The 22234-nt window shown below is 44.4% G+C and overlaps 2 long non-coding RNA genes and 1 pseudogene across 3 annotated transcripts; 2 read left to right on the top strand and 1 right to left on the bottom strand.

Moving 5' to 3' along the window:
* Nucleotides 1-869: 869 nt before the first annotated feature.
* Nucleotides 870-21066, bottom strand: LOC149356669 (uncharacterized). The gene is made up of 3 exons (XR_016289829.1): nt 20963-21066; nt 1842-1961; nt 870-1388 (listed from the first exon to the last, which is right to left on the bottom strand). It is a non-coding gene; the product is annotated as an uncharacterized LOC149356669 (long non-coding RNA).
* On the top strand, nt 4398-7671 carry LOC149356671 (uncharacterized; annotated as a pseudogene). The gene is made up of 3 exons (XR_016291671.1): nt 4398-4692; nt 5085-5168; nt 6921-7671. The product of XR_016291671.1 is annotated as an uncharacterized LOC149356671 (transcript).
* LOC149356670 (uncharacterized) lies at nt 13443-17906 on the top strand. Its single transcript, XR_016291670.1, has 4 exons — nt 13443-13522; nt 14936-15063; nt 16958-17180; nt 17749-17906. It is a non-coding gene; the product is annotated as an uncharacterized LOC149356670 (long non-coding RNA).
* Nucleotides 21067-22234: the final 1168 nt, after the last annotated feature.

Here is a 22234-nt window from a genome sequence, read left to right as displayed (position 1 = left end):
AAAAGACAGTGTAGTGAATATGTGTACATAAACAAATGAAATTGTTGATGTCTGGGAAACAGGTTGCATAAATGCACTAAGGATAGGTAACAAAAAATGTCTCACAGAACAAGCAAGCAAAAAAGCAGGTAAGCATAAGTAACTATTCCAAACAAATGCAGAAGAAAACCGACAGTCGAGGCAAAGATATAATACAAAGAGCACGCATTACAAAATGTTCCTGCAGTAAAAAATGAAACGAAGCCATGGCAGGCAACACCCTCATGAGGTTATGTCATGTAATTAGCAGGTTATTTAAAGCAACTGCTTTGAATTCAGCCTTATCAGCTTTACCAACGACAGTGGGGAAGAAGATTTACATAAGACAGCTAAATAATTCAATACCGATTATCTTCTCTCCCTTGTTTTCTATTGAACAGCCGAGCGAGGACTACAACATCAAAGTTCAGCGTAGGTCACGTGAAGAACGCAAAACACAGGAAGAGAATCGCTACTCAGTCGTTAATTACTGCAACGCTAAGTGAGCATTCCTTGGCAGAAATCATAGGAAGGGAAAAAGCACCAGTTATATCCCAGTTTTTTCAAACGACTACATAACCCTAAACTGAGTTTTGACATTAGTCACTGGTGAACTGTGAAACGAGGTCAAGTGAGGAAAAATATGCTATTCTAAATTATTTTGTGGGTGTGGTTAAAATAGCATGAAAACCATGCATAGTAACAATTTATGTATCATTTTACAAGAAGGAACTTGAAAGGAAATATAGATAGTGTCTGCACATGCTGTTAGGTTGTAATTAGTCGACACCAAGGAATATTACTTGCTTATTGTCATTAATGTTTGAAAGAAATAGTGATCATGCATTTTTACGGCGCAAGGACATCTGAGGCTGAAGGGAGCCACGGCACAAAGTACTCTCAGTCTACTCAAGGTGGGGTCAAAGACCCATTTCTCAAGCGTATCACCCCAAAGAAGCCGAGCACCAGGCCAGGGGACAGCTTGTACCCACTGTATCACCGGTGGGCACCCGGCGGCACTGGGGTTCGAACCCCGTATTTCCCGCATGCGAGGCGGATGCTCAACCACTGGGTCGCCGCTGCGGTTATTAATGTTTAAAAGTAGTACAAACAGCACTTTTTCCTATGGAAACAAATGAACATATATGTCACATTCTAAAAAATGAAAGTTACCCCGAGCTAGCACAACTTGAGAGCACGTCAGTGGAGCCGCAGTGGGAACTGCACTTTTTGTGAGCTTTGTTCGAGCAGGGTCCATAAAGCAGTGAGCAGAAAAGTGCTCGCTGCACATGTAATAGCACCTGCTGAGTGCAGAAGCTGGCCTCGAAAGAAGCTCGTCACGCCCGGCGTACTGCACCCATGCTTTTGCCCTGGGGAGAGAGATTATTCTTTAGCAATGGTATCGGGCTTGATGCTTGTTCAACATATCTCCGCAAATTTGGCGTAAGTGGTGCTGAAGTACAAGTACAGATCAGAATGTCTAGATTTACGCACAACACATGGCAGAAGGTGACACCAAGGGTGATTTTAACCAAAACAGCACTGGATCGGTAGAAAATATTAGCAGGCAGTAGTTGTCCCAAGACGATGTTTCAGCTATCAGACGTGATGGGTGCACTTGCAAGATGTGCAGCGTCAAAACTAAAAAACGGGTACGCTTGAAGTTTACAATGGTATTTTAAACTGAATGTGGATGCTTTTGACGAGTAGAACTGAAAGTAAATGAAAAGAAATATAACACATGTGTGCACAGACTGACGTCTCCACAGAAATTCAGCTTACGTTGAAAACAAGTGGCAACATTAAGCAATTAAAATGTATACCTGCTGTCTCGTGGCAAACAGAAGAATTTTGTGCCTGGCTTCCTTCGAGTTTTTTCATTGTTGCCGCACCACGTGACACAGCAGTACCTGCCGTAGCCCCCCACTTCCCGGTGGCATGGCCTGAGAACATAGAAAAGCCACAATTTTGCATATCGGCAAATTCCTGCGTTGAGATAAACCTAATGAACACTAACAAAAATCCAAAATACACAATTTCTCACAACGCATGCTACGCGTAGCTAACCAAATTCACACAAAGGCGATATCATAGTTGAATTCACATGTCCTGAAGCCGCCGTGTGCAGCTTTAGTAAATAAAAAAAACGGCTCTCGCGCCGAATGCTACAGTTATGCCCTATTTCTTGTTCGAAATATGCGTATTTAGGGCTATGCCCCCCAGCGAGACACATAGAGGAATATTTACGTGCAGACAGTACAAGGTGGATGTAGAATGGTGGCGAAGGCTGGGCCCAAAAACGGTCTAGCGCGACTGCAGCACAGCCACTTTGGGCGGCCGAAACACTTACATCATGAAATTCAAAAGCACAAATAAAAATACTATAAAACAACAAAAACAAATGAATATTTTAATGCCACGTTTCATAAAATAGATAAATTACTTCAGCAAAACATATTCAGCCGAATTTTGTAAATTTTGCAACGCTCTTGTTGCGCCCTCTGTTGAGTGGCGGTGCATTTGCAGCGCGACTTTGCAGGCCTTGTTTCGGTACCCGGTCCCCCGACCACACTGGGCTTCTTCGATTATCCGCCTCTGGCAGCCCGCGGGTTGCTTGCGGGCTGCCCGAGCGCGCTCGATTTTCTCGGGTTGCTCCGCCCACTTCCGGTGGCTGCCCGGAACGCGTTCGTTTTTCTCTGGCTGGGCGGTTTCGGGCTGCCAGCCGGCGGCCAGACTCGCCAGGACGATTTTGTGCTGGCAGCGTCGTCTGCTAGCTGACACGGCTCTCGCTGTGGCAGCTAGCAGACGACAAAATGGAGGCAGGCGATTCGCGACAGCTCGGGAGTGGGGCTAAGAGCGCGAAGAAACGGGGTTCGCGTTCGTATCTCCGCTGTTTCCCTAACATTTGCACGTCGCGTGGTGTCCTGAAACGTGTTGCAAATCTTGTTTCCGGTGGTTATACGTATCTCATTTATAATCGAATCTCCGCGGCGCATCGTGTTTGTTTACTCGTTTCAACTCGTGCTTCTTATCTCGGCACCTCTGCGCAGCGTCGATCGTTACTTCTCTTGATTACTCGCGGAGATGGGTTGGTTTCGGGTCGTATTTTATTTTACTGCATGCACGTGAGCGTCGGCATATCGCTCTGACGTACTGCATGCATGCATGCATGAGAGCGCTTGCTTCTTCTTGCGGCGCCTATGCGATATCTCTATTCTTGTATCAGCCGTATATATCTTTGCTTCGTGTATTGCAGGTTCAGCGACCACTCCCGATTGATTTGTCCTTCGGACGACGACGATGGCAGCGCTGGCCGCACGGCAGTTATGCGTGGCGTCTCAAACGGGGTGGCGTTATCTCTCATGATTACTTTCGCTGCTGAGTTGGTTTCGGGCAGCATTTTATCTAAACATACATACTAGCGCGTGTCGGCGTATCTCTCTAAAACTCGTTAGCGCGCGCGCTTATTTATCTTTTCGTTTGCGCGCGGCGCGTCTGTCTCGTGGTTTTATCTTCGCTTTTTTTTCGCCTACAGGCTCGGCGATCGCTGCCGAGTCCCGACGCCTGTTTCGTTCGCACCGCGTGCTTCGTGGCTCCGACGGCTTCGACTCGATCGTATCGGCATGCGCGCGCTCCGAGCGTCTCGTAGAGAGATAACGAATGCATCGATGCATCCGTTATCTTTCGTGAGCTCATGGAGTTGTTTTCGGCTCGCGTTTTATTGCAGCACATATGCACGCGCGCGTCGGCGCATCCCTCTGATGTCCATGCCGGCGTTGTAGCGCCTTGCTGCTGGCTGTAGTACATGTGGTGTCTAATTCGTCGTTTGCGGCGTCTTATCTATAGCTTTCTTCCGGTAACAACGTATCTTTGGTTCGTCTCTTGCAGGTTGAGCGATATCGTTCTGATGCCTGTGCTTCGGACCGCGTTTCGGCATCCAGCTCTGCGCGGCACCCGTGCGGCGGCATCTCTTTGGTGCAGACATGCGTGCATGCGCCTGTGTTGGTGCAAGCTTACGGGTGGTATCTTATTCTGTTTCTTTGGCGGTCTGCGTATGTCTATGGATCTCAATTCTCTATCTTTTGTATCTTCCTTCGTCCCTTATTTATACGTCAGCTCCCTTCCGACGTTCACTTCATACGTTCATTTCGGAGGAGATAGGATGGCCGCGCCACTGAGAATCCTCCTGGCAGGTGTGGAGACCGAAATTTTTGAGGCAGTCGATGACACCGGTGCACCCATAGTCCACGGAAACCAGCGCCTTTATGTGACGACAGGTACGTGCCTGTATATATACTTTCAATGTGCAATATTTAATGCATGTAGTGCGCAACATACATGCTTACCTTTGGTTGCAGACAACGTGCAACTTTGGCTGAATGCGCCGGCAGCCCCTGCCCCACCTACCACCGATCCCGAGGAGTTGTGGTCTCGAGCCAAAGTTCAGTTCCTGATCGAAGAATTTAAAAATTTCAAAACAGACCCCTCCATGCGCCTAAAAACTAAAAGACAACTCTGGGAACATTTGGCCGATTCGGTGAATTCAAAATTCGGATGTCATTTAACCTATTCGCAAATTGAAAATAAGTGGAGGGGTCTTGAGAAAAAATACAAAACTGTGCGTCAACATAACAGCCGATCAGGGACGGACCGGAGAACATGCGACTTTGAAGAGTAAGTATTATTTATGATCTCGGTAGAGTCTACTGAATGGAAAACTTATTATGTTTTTCTAGCTGATATATGCATGTGTGACATAAGCCCCTGAAGCAGTTTAGTCATTCCACAAGCCTGTGAAGAATTTTGTGGCATTTTTTTTTACTTTTTTGGTCCAGGTAGAATGTGCAGCAGAATAGCTGTACCAATTTTGGACATTTTTGTCTAAATGATGTAATTCCTGTTGTAATGTGAAGGTGTGATAGATCACACAGCAACTTATGCATGTCGTGGTCATGGGCTATGCATGTGTCTTGTCCCACTGAAGGTATGCGTGGAATAGCATGCTTGGCTGCATATAAGTGATGTCATATATGTGTCAAATGGATCCTACATTTTTTTGTCCTCAGGGAGCTTGCTGAAATTTTTGAAAAAACCCACAGCATCAACCCGCCCTACCTGCTGGGGCCAGGATTGGTGCGGAGCACCCAAGAGTGAGTAAATTTTTTCTGTATTCAACAATTGCGACAGAAAATGTGCATGCACAACATTTGCCAAAAGTAACTAGTCAATGGGGTTTGCCTCTCAAGCCATATACTGGAGCCCTAGCTTATGGCACCACTACACATCAAATGGCCTCAAATAGTGAGGAATGGCTCTCCTTACCGATTTAGGGTTTTAGAGTTGCCATATACTGTGCTCCACTGCATGCCTAAGGAACAAACCCAGTTGCTTGGTTACTTTCGGAAAAGACTGTGCATGTTGCGCAAAACATATTTGAAATCAAACATCATCAGGGGTTTCCCCAGGAATAAAATCAGGGGGATGTTGAGGGAAGAGGAGTAGTGGTAGTCATTTTTCAGTTTTTATTCAGTTTTTATTTGTTTCTTGATGTGTCATGTAGAACTAGAAAGGCTCATGACTTCAGCACTCATTACAAAGAATGTCAACAATTGCTTTGCTGTGCGCTAGGATACAAGTCATATATTTATTTGCAGACAAAACTAAAGAACAAGGACTACATGAAATGTGTCCAGAAACTGTGGAATAGCGCGAACTAATTAGTCGTACAAAAAAAAAACTGTCACTGTTCAACACCGGTCACATATCGCAGACATGGAAACTGCAAAACGCGCACCTATGCTGTAGACACAACAGATCAAGTCAATAATTAAACACACACAAAGAAGTCGGGTGCATGCTGAACACTGTACACACACGTGAAAGGTACGTATACATATCAGAGCTTTGATATCAGCCATGACGATTTGCATGACACTGACAGGTAACACAACTTATGGCTGCACACAATCGGCTGAATACGTACAAGTACAGGCACTTCGCACATTCCAACTGTTCACTCAATAACTACAAAATAATGAAGAAATATAAACTAAGACATGAGTACCTATCTAATTCCTACTAATAAAATAACTGAACTGCCACAAATTTATGGCGCATTCTCAACCACATTCCGAGTAGCTTCATCCACAAGTTAGATGTGAAAAAAAAAAAATTCCGCTACCAATTAAGGAAGTGCCTTCAGAAAAACAAGGGGGTGTGTAGGGAACTCACTGAACCTCACACGGGATGATATAGCAGGCAGTAAACATCAACACACCTGGTTTAAGGGCATATGGAAGGCCATATGCATTGAAAAATTTGTCTGTGTGTATGTGGCCAACATATGAAGTATAGTGGCCCAGTACACACACAGCACAGCAGTCCACTGGCACATGAACACATGTTTGCACATGTTTTGAGCTATAGTGTGTCATCTGTCACCATTCAGAAATGCTCTCATTTTTTTTTAAATGGATCTTGATACATTTGGAAGGACATTAAAGCTATTGCACTTAGTTTGCACTTCTCATAAAATTCTGTGCTCCAGCCTCTTTGTAAACATAACATGTAAACAGGTGGTGTCAGCATGATAAAGTTGCTTCTATTTGTTTTCAATGGCTGCTTACGGCACAAGGGTAAACTAGACAGATTCATTCAGTGGGGTAGACCTTTTTCAACAAAATGGCATAAGAATCTGAAATTCAAAATTGAAAAGCCTTTGATGCATGTTAATTCCTGTGCCCTAAAAAGTTTAAAACATGCTCCAAACTGACTTGTTGCTGCAAATTAAATGACTAAATGAATGATAGTGCCCTTTGTGTAGAGATTATACATATGCACTAAAAGGCCCTGCTTTTTTAGTGCAAGGCATGCATAATGATGTCGCATTATTTTGCCACCAGTATTCAGGCTGAACGTGCAGCCATCCCCCAGCCCGGCCCCAGCAGAGTAACTGGAGATGCCACAGCGAGCCCAATTGCCGGCAGCTCACAGCCAAGCACGAGCAGGGGCAGCACTGCTGGAGACTCGCAGCCCCCAAGTCCCCTGCAACAGCAACCAGGCCCGGCCAGGAAGAGGCCCGATACTTCTCGAGCAGTGCTCGAGAATGCCGTCGGCCATCTAGAGGTGGCTGAAGCTAATAGACAGCAGCGGCACAGGGAGCGCATGGCCATTGAACAGAGAAAGCTTGCAGCTGAAGAGAGGAGGACTGCGGCTCTTGAGCGGGTGGCTGCAGCACTTGAGCGGCAGGTGCTTATCTCAGGCTGTTCTCCAATACATGCCCCAATTCATTCCCCAATTCATTCCCCAATTCATTCCCCAATCTGTTCTCCAAGCCAATCTCCAAGCCCTCCTTACTATAATGCATAGTTTTAATGTTTTCTTTTTTGTTTAGTCAGCTCTTATTTTTATAATTTTTATTCACAGTTGCTTTTATGTTTGTATTAAGTTATGTATGAGTGTGTTGTTTAGTCAGCTCTTATTTTTATAATTTTTATTCACAGTTGCTTTTATGTTTGTATTCAGTTCCATATTATTCCACAAAGTTATGTATGAGTGTGTGTCCGTACACTACACAATTGTACATTCATCTCTCATCCTTGGTTGCACTTCATTATGTACTATATATATACTTTAATAAATTTTAGAACAAGATCTGTGTGTTTGATATGTAATGCACATTCTGATCACTCATTTCCGTGTACACTGATAACCTGGAGGGCAGCAAAATTTCCACAGCATACTGGTATAAAATTTCTCTAGCACACACCATCCTTCCAGGAGTTTAGCTTGCACACTTGCTCTACTGTTCAGGGGACAGAATGCATATTTGAACACGCTGTCAACCATCTTGTGGCGATTGAAGCTAACAGACAGGAGCGGACGGCCACCGAAGAAAGAAAGATTGCTGCTGACTAGACGAGGAGTGCAGCACTGAAGTGGGTGGTTGAAGCAATGAATCTCTTCCTAACGTCATTCTCTAAGGCTCCTAACTAATGCAGAGTTTTTAATGTTTTCTGTTATTCTGTCTAGTCAGCAGTTGACATTTTTATAACTTCCATTAATTGCTTCTCTATGTTTCATTCTGTTCAGTTCTATATATTTCCACTAATTAATTGGCTGCATGTGTGCGTGCATACACACAGTTGTAAATTCATCTCTTATCCTCAATTACATATGTGTGTAGTTTAAATTTACCTAGTGCTTTATCTTTCCATATATTCTACAACCATGTTATAGATCTTTTAGTGTTTCATTTAATATACCTTCGGATTACTTGTAGAGCATAACTGTAAAATTTCTCTATCACGTACACACCCTCCTTCCAGCAGTTTAGGCAATGCCTCTTTACTGTTCAGGGGACAGAATGCAGGCATGTATGAAGGCAAAATTGAAAGGCGACTTTGCATGATTTGCACACAAATTTATTTCATGAACTGCACACATATAGACATCATTTTGTGTGCCGATATTATTTGCAACATTAAGCAGTCTGTGCAGCTGACAAGCAGTAGCAAAAGTTCTCAGTAGGAGCAGCAGATCCCACTTCAGAACCAGAAGTTCCCAGTAGGGAAGAAGGAGGGCCCAGCACAAAATTAGTTGATGCCCTACTAGGACCATATACTAAAAGAAAACCTATTCCTTCTGGGACAAATAAAGCAACAGAAACCAGCAGATTCTCTCATTAGCAAATCAACACCTCGGATATTGTGATGAGGTAAAGCCACATCTGATTTGATATGAAGTAAGAAAGGACAGCCGCAATTAATGTTTAATTAAAGTGCTGTTGCAATTAACAATACACCATTCTTCACAGCATCATCTATCAGCAATGTGCATAATAAATTTTTTATTGTAAAAAAAACTTAGAAATTGCAAATACGAAAGTACAGAAATGAAAAGGACAATACAAACTCTTGGCAAAAATGTAAGAAGACCGGCCACTCTGCTGCGTTTAAAGAAAAGATAGAAAGGCCGCAAGGCATTAATCGTGCCAATTGCACTGCTTCAATTATATAGTCCCAAGAGACGACTACAACATATTTGTTGGAACATGAAAGCAAAGAATTTCTTTGCTTTCATTATATATACACACATATGATTTGAAATGAGTACTATAAATTTTGAAGCAATGCATGGGCATGCATGATGAATTATACATATGCAGCCTCAATTTTATCTTTAAACGTAATGAAGAGTGACGGAAACCCAAACTATAAAACTCAAGCAACAAAAAAAAAGCAAATGAAAGCAGGTGGGAGAGTGCACGATTACAGGCTCTGGGCCACGCTGTCGCGCAAAGATGCAGCCAATACTGCACACTCTTCCTCGTCGTCGGCAGGCTCGGTTGGCGACACGTTGGCCCCGGTGTCCACCTCTTCCAAAACGTCCATTGCGTCGCCGCACCTCCTCGCCTTGTTGTGCAGCACGCAAGCTGCCAGCACGATGTGCACTGCCTGGCTTATTCTTGCGACGTCGATGTAGAGGAGCCGCTGAAACCGCGCCTTCAGCAGGCCGAAGCTTGCCTCCACCACAACCCGCTGCCAACTGTGAGCATTGTTGAATGCCGTCATCCAAGGCTGCCAGTTGGTCGTGGATTGGCGGTACGGGGGCAGCAGCCACGGCAGCAGCGGATACGCAGCGTCGCCCAAAAGGTATCCTCCTGCGCGAATTCACATGCAAGGAATAAAAATTAACAAAAAACATCCTGTGTATATGACCGGCTGTAGCGTATGCACTACATTTTTAAACTCGTAATTGCGAGCATCACTATCTATAGCTGTTGATCACAGTTCAGCTTCGTTAAAGTTAACGGAAACGATCGCATGACGATCGATTGGTCGATCTTGCATATATATATGCGCGCACCGTTTTCCGTTTTCTTAACTCTCGATCCGTGCATCATAAATGCATTAAACACGCATTAGTGATGTAACAATAAGAAGTTTTTAACTCACCTTCGCATTTGGATGCACCGTCTTTGAAGAGGAAGCTCTCGCGGAGGATTCGAGAGTCGTGCGCGCTGCCGGGGAAGCCGATGAATACGTCAATGAAAACCATGTCCGCGTTGCAGACCCCCTGGAGCACAATCGAATGGAACTTTTTTCGGTTGTAATAGCTTTCTTCAGACTCCGAGGGTCGAGCAATGCGGACGTGGCATCCGTCGATCGCCCCGATGACGTCCGGCAGCCCTCGTCCGCGACGGTCGAGCTGGCAGAAAGCTGCTTTGTTGCGCTGTAGCTCGTCTCTATCTGGCCAGCAAATTTCTCTTTCACTTATAGAGAATAAAAAATCTAAGCTCCGACATATTGCAGCGTGCACCGTCGACTCACTCACGTCGAATTTGTCCGCGATCTGGTACATCGCCATCTGAGTCCCGATGTACGTGAGGGCGATCAGCATGGTTTTCTGTGCAGATATCTGGCGCCGCCCACGACATCCTGCCGGATAGAACGGCGACGCCTCAAATTCCCCACTCAATTCTGCGCACAAGTTTCTTGATATCCGAAACAGTTTCTTGAACTCAAATTCCATATATGTGGGCACGACTTGCTCCACGTACAGCGGAACCCTGTGACGGTCCTGCCTCTCTAAATGCGCCGCCAGGAGAAGCACGACGAAGTCGTCACCGTCGTCGTCATCGCTGTCAACGGGCTCGCTCCGGTCAACAGCATCGGTGAGCGCAGCAAGGGCAGCTATCTCTTCGCTAGTCATGATGAAAGTGAACGTGATCAGCAGACGACGCAGCAGAAGACGCAGCAGACGATGCGGACGCGCGATCACGGTTTCCGGTGGCTGCCAGTTCACGTGACCATGATGCGACTTCCTGTCAGGAGCCAATTCTCGGGCAGCCAGCGGGCTGCCCGAGCGTGGAAAATCGAAGAGGCCCACTGGCTGCGGAAGCTTACGAAGCGATTTCTTATCTCCAGCTGCCTGCTATGGCGCGCCTTGGAAAACGTGCAAATTAAGCTCGCCGGTCTCGAAATGGCACCTTTAAGAAGTTTTTGTCGTCCTTGCCCGTCGCTTCTCTGTCACCGTTTGGCAAGATCTGCACCCCGTTGCACCGCTGCAGCGTTTCCTTCGGTGTACGGCCAGTGCGAAACCTTTTCCCGAGGCTTCGCGCTCATCGTTTCAAGCGCTTAGCTCTGCATTTCAAGATGAGGTTGTGGCATGTGAAGAAACCTCCTTACAAAAATGAACATTGAGATGCAATTAACTGTTTATAGAGTATTTATTGAGTCAATAAAAAGTCTATTAATACTCAAATCCTAATGACTTTGGTCTATAAAAAGTCAATATGTTCTTGACTGGTATGACCCAATATAAATTTAATTGACTACAAGTGAATTAAAACTCAAGCAACAAAAAATCAATTTACATCGATTTCTCACTATGTCATTAAAAAGTCAATATGTTCTTGACTGGTATGACCCAATATAAATTTAATTGACTACAAGTGAATTAAAACTCAAGCAACAAAAAATCAATTTACATCGATTTCTCACTATGTCATTAAAAAGTCAATAAGTTCTTGACTTATATGACCCAATATAAATTTAATTAACCACAAGTGAATTAAAACTCAAGCAACAAAAAATCAATTTACATCGATTTCTCACTATGTCATTAAAAAGTCAATAAGTTCTTGACTGATATGACCCAATATAAATTTAATTGACTTCAAGTGAATTAAAACTCAAGCAACAAAAATTCCATTTACAGCCCATTTCTCACGACTCATTAAAAAGTCAATATGTTATTGACTGATATGACCCAATATAAATTTAATTGACTACAAGTGAATTAAAACTTTAGCAACAAAAATTAAATTTACAACAGATTTCTCACACATTTTAGAACCAACCGCAACAACAGCTCAAACGATTCCCATTTCAGCTGAACAGCCTTTATTCATATTATATCTGCTATGGGAGAGGTCATGATGTTGAAGTTGGTTGTAGGTTGTGACTCGGAAAAACACTGCTCATGAGGTCGCTTCGCAGTGTAAAATTTAACGTACAACTGAACACAGTATTCTTTTTTGGTACCAAGTGAGAAATGTGGTATGAAACTATCCTTAGGTTGGAATTAAATTGCACAATGTAAGGGAGAGCTCACTTGAGTTACTGATTCATAAATGTGACAGCATAATGGTGCGGAGGCAGCATTACCTGAATACCGGGCGTTTCAGCAATCACCTTCAAAAATTTTCAAAAATTGGCTTTTTGGGGTAAAAATATGGTTTGTGCTATCACCAGTGTTGGCGGACAACAGAAAGCCGGTAAATTTTCTTCAGTAAGCTGGTTTACTAATTTTTAATAAATAACTTTTTAATCAGTAGAGTTAGGCGCCTAGTTGCAATCAGAGATTTGTAGCTGGTCGTAATAGCCATATCAGATTTCAGAATTTGGAAAACGCGATTACCCTTGGGGCTGCGGCTCGACAAAATTTGGCTTTTTCGACTAGTTACATGCACTGGAGGGCTTGCTTTGCCTGCATGCTTTCGAAACCGAATGTATTTTCGCACGATGCAGCCAAATTTTGTCGAGCCACAGCAGCGAGTGTAATCGCGTTTTAGAAATTCTAAAAACTGATATGGCTACTACTAACGACCGGCTACAAATCTCTAATTGCAACGAATTGCCTATCTCTGATAGTTAAAAAAGTTAGAAATTAGTTTACCAGCTTACTACCTAAGACAATTAACCGGCTTCCCGGTGTCCAGCGATACTGGTAATAATGTGCCGCAAAAGCCATATTTTTACCCCAAAAAACCTATTTTTGAAAATTTTCGAGTCTTCCCTGAAAAACCTGATATTTATTACGATTGAAGATGTCAATCCAATTGGGGATTTTTACAGGTGTGGGTTATAAGGGGCCGTACACATTTGCTCACAAAGGGAGCATTCACACGTATGTACACGAGGGTAACTAAAGACTATTACAACAAAAAGGAGGCAAACGCATGAAATAAAATGGCATCATCTTGATTGGACCATAGAGTATAAGCATACAGGCTGTTGAAATGCCTCGTGAGACCAGTATTCAACACACCTATTGAGAAACCAATATACAGCATATGTACCTTGCGCCCGCGCCGCGGACTTGCTAACGCCGTTCAAATCGAGCGCGCAGGCTGGCAGGTCACGTGACAAGACGAACACATCCGGGCACCACGCGACCACGTGGATCGTTCCGGCGTGCTGCTGTTTGTGCTCGCCGCTCGCTCGTTGGGGCATGTTTTGTGTTGTATTTATTTCAAAATCGCTGCTTCAAACTCGTGTTTGGTTTGACTTGTGATCGTAGCTTTTGGCACCGCTGGCAGTACAATTTCCAGCCCTTCGTGTGCTTCGTGAAAAAGCGACCGCGCCGGGAACCCTGCTGGCTTTTCGTCATGACAGCACGTTGGACTTCACCGATGGAAACTGCTGCGTCTTTTATCTACCGGAACCGCCTTACAAAAGAAGAAAGCGGTTACTGGAAGGCGTCGAGTCTTCGTTTTCAGGTAAGACCTGTAATAATGCGCAGGAATGCGCGCAATTTGCCACCACGCAAATTAACCACCTAGCACTAAGGCGAGAAGAAACGGAAGAGATGAGGCGCTGCCGCCATTGTGCACGGTTATTTCTGCGGTGGCAAAATGCACTCTACATTGAGTCACTATAACTAGCTGGCCTGTCTGTGTTCACAGTGTATCCGTTGCGACGCGAACGCCGTGAAAATAAGCTAAAATCATTGTTCGACGTGGTTGTGCACTGCTGCCTGCACGCATGTTTTTCGTCGCTATCCGCTCGCAGCGGTTTGACGATAGTGCACGCAACTTGACCTGTTTAGCGTTGCATTATGTGCTGCGCGTACACGCATCGATACAATTTCTTGAAGTGGCTTCGTAAGCTTTGAACACACCTATGCGAGACGATTAAACCTGCTGTCGAGCTCTAGGGGTATGCTGTGTTCGCTCTGCATTCGACGCAGCTAACCCATAGCTGCCCGCCTCGGTGGCCCATAGTGCGCGTCATTCGGTCTCTGGCGCTGCATACTGCGCTACGCGAGTACGCGTCAGGGCTCGGCATTTGATATACTCTGCTCGATACGACATCGAGTCGTGTTCGCTGCAGCGGACTGTGCGGCACCAGACCCGCCGCGGTGGCTCAGTGGTTGCGGCGCTCGGCTGCCGGACCCGATAGACGCCGGTTCGATACCGGCCGCGGCGGCCGAATTTTGATGGAGGCGAATTCTAGAGGCCTGTGTACTGTGCGATGTCAGGGCACGTTAAAGACCCCAGGTGGTCGAAATTTCCGGAGCCCTTCACTACGGCGTCCCTTATAGTTCGGGACGTTAAACCCCAATAAACCAAACCAAACCAAGCGATACGCGCTACTGGCCACTGTGGCGGGCGGTTAATCGCGTTGGAGTCAAAGGCAGACTGAATACGTCGTCCTCCAAGGCTGAACTGTCGGTGCAATCGCCTTGCAGTGGTGTCTTACAAGCTCAAAAAGCCACATCCAGTAACAGGCTGTATGAACGCGTATTCGCGTAAATAGAGGAGTGATGCGGCTTCCCCAATGAGAAAACTGCCTGTTCGATCATTAGTGTAGCCGTAAAGTGCTTTTAGTGGCAGGCGACCGTGAAGAAAAATCATTGTTAGATGTTGAAGAATAACCAGTCCAAAAATAGGCTCGAGCACTTTGCAGCCTTTTCTAACAGCCCTTTCAGATTAATTATTTCTGAAGAACCCTAAACAGTGCAGAGCTTATTGTGGATTCAAGTGTGAGGAAGGTAACTTTTGTCTGTTTAAACTTTGCTTTGTGTTTGTGTGAAACTGGCAGTACGAATTCTTACCCATTAACACAGTCATTGTGGGTACGTCATCTTCCATAGATTGCACAGGTGAAATTCAAATTATGATGTTATGCAGGTGAAGTGCCTGCTGTCCAATGGTGAAGAGGTCTGAAAAGAGCTGTCACTGAAAAGGATGTCTCCGCTGTCCAACTGTGGGGCTGTCTTCCTTGTCTGTGCCCGTTCAACGTGTATTGCAGAACACATGTAAGTACTGAGTTTTCTAAAGTGCGTTTTTCTAGAACTCTGTGTTGAGATCAGTGTGTTGCACCAGTGTGCTTTGAACCAGTGTTGACGGCATATGTTGGCATTTGCCTTTGAAATAGTATATGTGTGTTTCTTCTCAATAAGGCGTCATCCAATACTGCAACTTTGATTCTGGATTTGAAGTGGCGGGCTACAGAGCAGCATTTTAAGGCGATATTACAGCAGGAGGACAGCCTTGTTATCCTTCTACTGTAATACCTGTGTCACATAGCACTCCTCCTAAACAGTTGTAGCCGTAGGATAACTTTCATTCTTCTACTGTAACGCCAGTGTCACATGACACTCCTCAGAGACCCATTGTAAGAGGCTGCGCAAAAGAAACCAGGATGAAAGGGAAGACACGTATACCAAAGGACGAGCGCTGAAGTACCAACTGGTAGTTCAGCACTCGTCCAACTACCAGTTGGTAGTTCAGCGCTCGTCCTGTGGTATATGTGTCTTCCCTTTCATCCTGGTTTCTTTTGCGCTGCCTCTTACAATGATGCTTAACCGACTAGCCCAAACAAAGTTATTGATCCTCAGAGACCTTTCCAGCGAAGGCATCTGATTTCACTTGAGGAGCAAAATATGAAAGGCATTAATAGTAATTTAACTGTAAACCTTAAGATTTTTGCCATTTCGGTGAGTATAGTTGCTCTAATTCACATATATTTGTCTAGGAGATTGTAGCGACCTGGTTGACTCAGATTTTTGGCTTGCTACCTGATGGCATGGCTAAACAACTCGAAAAGAATAGGATATAAGACATGAATGCATGCTGCACTAACAACTGTTTACATTATCAGTTTTCCACATTATATGGGTTGCACTGTATATACTCAGAAATAGAAAGGAGCCAAGTACAAAGAAAAGCAAACCAAACAACAAAGAGGTAACATGCGAAATGTTACCCTCTTTTTCTCATGCACTTAGCAGCAATGGTCATAGTGAAAAATAGCATAGCAATAAAGAAGCACTTGGCTTGTAACATGCGCACCTTTTTGGAAATACTAGAGTGTAGTGGTGCTTTTGCCATTCTAAGAAACTGGCTTGTCTGGCATGGCTCTGCATCTTGATGTGACTAATTGCATCATGTTTTGTTATGAAGGCTAGTGCGTTTTAGTGCTGGTTATTGCATTACTATTTCTACTTCCTCTGTCTACTAGTGAGTCGTCAGTGTGTGTTACACTTCCTTCTTTATCACATTTAAATTTTTTAGGTATTGCACATTTCAGTGTTGTGTCAAGGGCATGTGGAAAAGCTGGAATTACAGAATTGCTCTTAGCAAGCCCAGCCTCTTGTGTGATATACAGGCAGTGCTCCTACTGTTGCATACTATTTTTATTTTTGAATATTTGCTATTACACACACTAATCTGTGATTTTCATCAGCATGAAATCATTTTCCTAAATCATTTGTGCAGTTAATGTTATAAAAAGGCAAAGTACACAATTGCCGTTTTCACTTCTTTCTTACATCGGAACCTACTACTATTGCATGACACCATCATTGTGAGGGTGTAAGTTTTGTGTTTATTTTAAACAACTACATGACTTCTGACTTGCATGCTTCAACAGGCATGAAAGCATATTACCATATGACACTATGCAATCAACAAATGCAATTCGATCTTGGCCGCGCCGGTGTAATGTCGATGGAGGCAAAATCTAGAGGCCCGTGTACTCTGCGATGTATGTGCACATTAAAGAACCCGAGGTGGCCAAAATTTCTGGAGCCCTTCACTGCGGTGTTCCTCAAAGCCTGAGTCGCTTTGACGTTAAACCCGCAATTAACGCCTCATTCCTGGCTGTGACTATAGCATAGAAATTTTATTCCTGTGTTCTGTTTCCTGCAGGTGCATTCATTTATTGCTTCGAGATTGAAAAGGCTGTGTACAAACTCTGGACGGAATCCAGAAGGATGCAGTATTTCTGAAGCGGGCCACCACAACTGTGTGGTGAAGAGAAGCAGTGGTACAGCGCAGCTTCATTGGCAGCTGCTCAGGAGAAGGATATTGGAAGGCAAGGAAAAGGCTCTACAGAAGACACTCACGCAAGTGAAAATGGATGCACTCACAGGTGATTACTGGTTTTAGCTGGATTTAGCACAGAAGTATATATTCACTCCGTCAGTGTATTCGAGAATTGCAACTCAGGATTTGTTAGTGGTTTATTAGGAAGCACAAAACAAAGGGTAATAACAAATGTATGGGATGGAAGATAGTGACCAATTCACTGTAGGTATGTCATCATGTGAAGGTTTGTGTAGAAGAGGTTAATTGATGGGCATAGTTTGTAGCTCATGTGAGGGACAGTATAAATAGCTTAAAATGGCGAGGTTCTGAGACCAATGGGGCAGTGCATGAGCAGAAAAACTAGCCAGGAGTTAACAAATTTTCATGAATGCTCAGCTGTCATGCTTTAGAAATAAGGCTGTTGGTATTTGGCAGCCATGTGCTGTGAAGCTCGGTATTTTAAAAGTGTTGAGGCCTAAGAGATCTGATTCAGTGTTGGCATTCATGGGTGCTGTCACATTAGCCATCCTCCTTTAATGCAAATAGCAGCATTTGCTAGTTGTCTTTGCAATGGGATCATTGTAGCAGTGTATATCATAATAAATATATAATTTTTCTCCCTTAATCTTCAGGCACTGTCGCTACACACAAATGGATTCAAGCTGCCATCAAGGCAATGAAAGATATTCGACTTTCTCGGAAAAGATGCACGCTATGACGCGAGGGGCCTCCAGTGCGACTCATTCGCTGCTTTTGTCTACTAATAAAGCTAAGGTTGCTCTTAGGCAAATGTGAGCATTTTTTTTTGTTCTTTCAATACATACTTGCTCTTCGTGCTTCTCAAGAACATGAATCATGTAATACTTATTTGCATGCTGCTACGTACATACTACCGTGCTCAAATTTGAGAGACCCCTGTGAGTTCTTGCCGAATTTTACCAAACTGCATGTGGGCGCCGCCTGACGAAGCAATCCTGTTGTCGAGACCGATGCCCATATGCAATATGGGACGTTTCAGCATGCACTTGCATTGGTTTCTTAATTTTGCTCACGATAGTATGTCCAAACATTGAGCATCACTATGAAGACATGTTAGGTAACAAATTTGTTTCTGGATGGTTCACCCTTCCTTTGACATCATCATCCCGGAATGCTACACCAACCGCACCAGGAAACAGTAAACCAAAGCACACCAGAGCTGGTATCAGCCGGCTGAGTCACACCAGATGAGAACACACTATGCCATGTCACAGAACTCATTTCTGAAAATCTGGTCTCGAAACACCAGGAAGGGTAATTCGCCAATTTTCTTTTGTGCGAGTGTATCGCAGTGTTGTGATTTTGAGATCACCACACGCACATAGCGGATGCACTATGTAGCTCGGAACACTGTGGCAAAGTAATAAACAACCAGTAAACTTTCGACTGGATGTATTTAGATCTTTTAATAAACAGTCAGTTAAATGTGAACTGCAGGTCAATTAAATAAAAATGCCAAGTAATAAACTGGCAATTAAATGTGAACTGCAGGTTTATAAACAGTCAGTTAAATATGTATTGCCAGTCAATAAAATCTCTTTAGATCTATTGAGTTAAATTAATAAACTGCCAATTGGAATACGGTGGCCAATTTTAAATTGAAACTCAACACAAAAAAGTCTATAAACTGTCAATTAAACCACAAAAGAGTTCATAATAAACTGGCAATTAAATGTCAACTTAATATGAATTCAGTGTTAATTGACATGCAATTAAATGTGAACTGCAGGTATATGAATTAAATGTGAACTGCAGGTATATGAACAGTCAGTTAAATATGTATTGCCAGTCAATAAAATCTCAATTTGGATCTATCGAGTTAAGTTAATAAACAGTCAATTGGAATACGGTGGCCAATTTTAAATTCAAACTCGACAAAAAAAGTCTATAAGCTCTCAATTAAACCACAATACAATTTATTGCCGAGAGTCAATAAGTATTTAATTAAAACTGGGTAGAAATTTTTGTAAGGGGTGGGTTGTACCGTGGGTGTCTTACCAAGACTGCACCGCTTCCCTCTGGACTTTCACAGGTGAGCTCTTGCCGTTGTCGTCTGCTCTAGATATGCTTTTGTCGGGCTTTCCGCGCCTATTCGTAGCTGTAACCGTTTCATACGCACTTGGCTTCATGTTTCGGGATATTTTAGTAAATTGACTTGCCGCATGGTCAATTTAAAACCAACTGCGTTGCCTAACAGCTCTGAGCATGACATTAATGGGTTTTGCAGCACCGTGAAGCGAATTTGAGGATCCCCTCGCAACTGACAGTATCGAAACTCAACCATGTGTATGTGCACCGCATTGACTGTGCCTTAACTGAATTCACCCAGCAGTAGTTATTGCCGTTCTACGTATACATGACCGTCAATGTAGTTTTAGACTCATTTTGCTGCATCGCTCTCGTTACTCTTTGAGCATAGAAAAGCAGCTAGCCGCGTGGTATCAGGCGAACGTAACCGCACTCTGAGGCGCGGAGGCTTGGCGCGAGCATTTCCTGCCATAGTTATAACGTACTGCATTTAGGTGAAAGGAATCTTGGCGTATTGACGTTTGGAGTATATGGTATTCATTTGGGTGCAGTTGTATAACGTGGATGCTGCTTCATGTCCAGATGCAAAACGTGGGTGGAGTTCTGCCGCAACCACAGCCTGGAGAAGACGCCGTGCCAGCTGCGAGACCTGAGGGTTTCTTCCAAGCACTACGACGTGTATCTGCGGCCAGGACGGCTGCATCTCGATGCTGTGCCTACTCGAGGAAAGAGTGGCTGTATTGAATGTCCCTGCACTTCACTTTAAACTTCACTTCATGTATATTTTAGTTTGATTAGAATTGCTTCAAATTACTTCGGTTAGCGACAAGGAGCTGTCGAGGTTGTGCGCAGGCCTTATGTATGGTGTAATGCTCTAGCGTTGAGCAGATTTGTTGATGCTAAAGCTTGTTTTTAATACTGTCATGCAGGTGTGAACATAGCTGCTATATTCTGTCAGTTGAAGAAATGAAATGTGAAGAGTAATCCCCGTGTGCTGCATGGTCTATGTGTTGATGCGCCTACTTATGTCATGTCATGTTTGCCTCAATGGAAGCTGTCGTAGCATTGTTTTCTATACTTTTCAATTTCCTACCTGGCAACGTTCGCGGAACTTCAGGGCTTTTTCCTATCCGCACTGTGACCATTGAGATGAATAGCCAGCTTAAAAAAACTACTGCTTGAGCTGCCTGTGTCGCGCATTTTTTGTTGGTGTGCTTTATCACTGTATTTGTTTGGTTGTTGTAATAAACCATGAATATGAAAACCATACTTGCCGTACACGGTATTGCAAACTGTGCACTTGAGCCTGTGCTTTGTGCATCAAACTTTGATATACTCACAAGCACTGGCACCAGTATTTCCACCAAGGTTTCCACTACGAATCATGCATGCTTACCCGGCGTCTGCTAGTGTTGTTGCCTTTCTATGCTGCCTTCTTTGCCAGTCACTTTCACTGGGTTCCCAATTGCACATTAACAAGGCCATAACTAGCAGGAACTCGAGCACATTTGACTGGCAAATGTTGGTGCGCACTGAAAGGCAACCTTAAAGTGATACCGGATCGAAAATGCGGGTTCTATAAAAAGACCACTTCATAATTCGCGCCAAATGCATACGTATGCGTGACGTCACTCATACGTAGTTTTCCCCCCAAATTAGTGGCGCTGGGGTGCCCCCATGAGCCGCCATGTTTTAGACCAATGGGCGTCTATGGAGCCTTCGCTACCATGGTATATCTACCTTGGACAGTACAGCAAGAATAACGAACTGCGGTCTTACCAAGAAACAACCGTCGCAGCACCACAGCAGTACACAAAACGGACGTGCCCCCGAAGCTTGCAGACGCCGCAAAAAAATACAGCAGCTCACACCGTCAGTCCGTCGCTCACTGCCACCTGGACGTGCTTGCCCGTTGGCTTGACGCACTTAAAAAACGCCGCTGTTGCTGACGTAACTGCGGCCGTAGGCGCGCAGCACACGTCACTGCAAGCCAAGACATGCCAAGACCATACTCTTTTTCTTTTTTTATTTGGACGTTCAGTGCCAGCCTCTATAGTGCCATCTGGCGGAAACGGGGAAGCGCCGAACTCGGCCGCGAAAGGGCCCGAGTGTCTGCTCTCTACTTTTATGTTACTCTATGGAAGTATACTATACGGCAATCTAACACCACAGCTTTCGAGCTGCATACGGATACCATGCCACGGCTTGACTAAGATACTAAACTTAGGCTTATAGGCATGGATATAGCTGGCCGACCGCAAATCTAAATCACCCGTGAAATTGGGCTACAAAGATGCGTCCGTGCGTAGAGAGAGGAAGGCCGGGTACAAGATGAACCAAGAGAAGGGTGACCCCCAGTAACCATGCCCGAAGAAGACCTTGCCATCGTTGCTGCAGTCAGCTGCGAGCCGGCGCTGAGCCTCGCCCATGTCAAAAAGGAGCTGGGACTGCTGCTGTTTTTCTTGACGCTATCTACAGGCGACTCAACGAAGGTGGCCTAGGAAGCCGCATTATGTGTCAGAGGTCTTGGCTTAGCCAGAGAGATAAATTTGCCCGCGATAACATTTCTTGGGGTTCAGAAGAATGGCGGCTTGTCGTCTTTTGTGACGAGTCTACGCTTGTGAGCCGCAGAGACCAGCAGCAACGCGTTTGGCGACTGGTTGGCACACGGTAAGGCGCACGTTTTTTGCCTATGAACAAGTTTTCGCATCGACGCTAAACGAAGAAAAGAATAGACATGCATAAATTAAACTCGCCATGGACAACTCGGCCACTGACACATGCGACAAGAGGCATACTGCTTAACACATTATATATTCAACTTTTTGACTCATAATGCTTATGAATAGGATCTCACTGGGTAAATGAAGCAGTTTAGAAATAGAGACAGCGATTAAAACACCAAAACATAATTCACAAATTTTAGCATTTAAGATAATATTGTAACGTGGCGGTGATGGCGATGAAGGGACCCCAGCACCTCCACCAAATGTAACGTGGCGGCCAGTCGAAGAATGAGGCGTGGTGTACCATGAACGAGAGATGATTTAA

The sequence above is a fragment of the Amblyomma mixtum genome, chromosome 3 (assembly GCF_055824585.1).
Source record: "Amblyomma mixtum isolate Tamu chromosome 3, ASM5582458v1, whole genome shotgun sequence".
NCBI classification, from domain to species: Eukaryota; Metazoa; Arthropoda; class Arachnida; order Ixodida; family Ixodidae; genus Amblyomma; species Amblyomma mixtum.
Note: the sequence above shows the minus strand (reverse complement) of the source record. Positions and strands in the feature narration are given on the sequence as shown.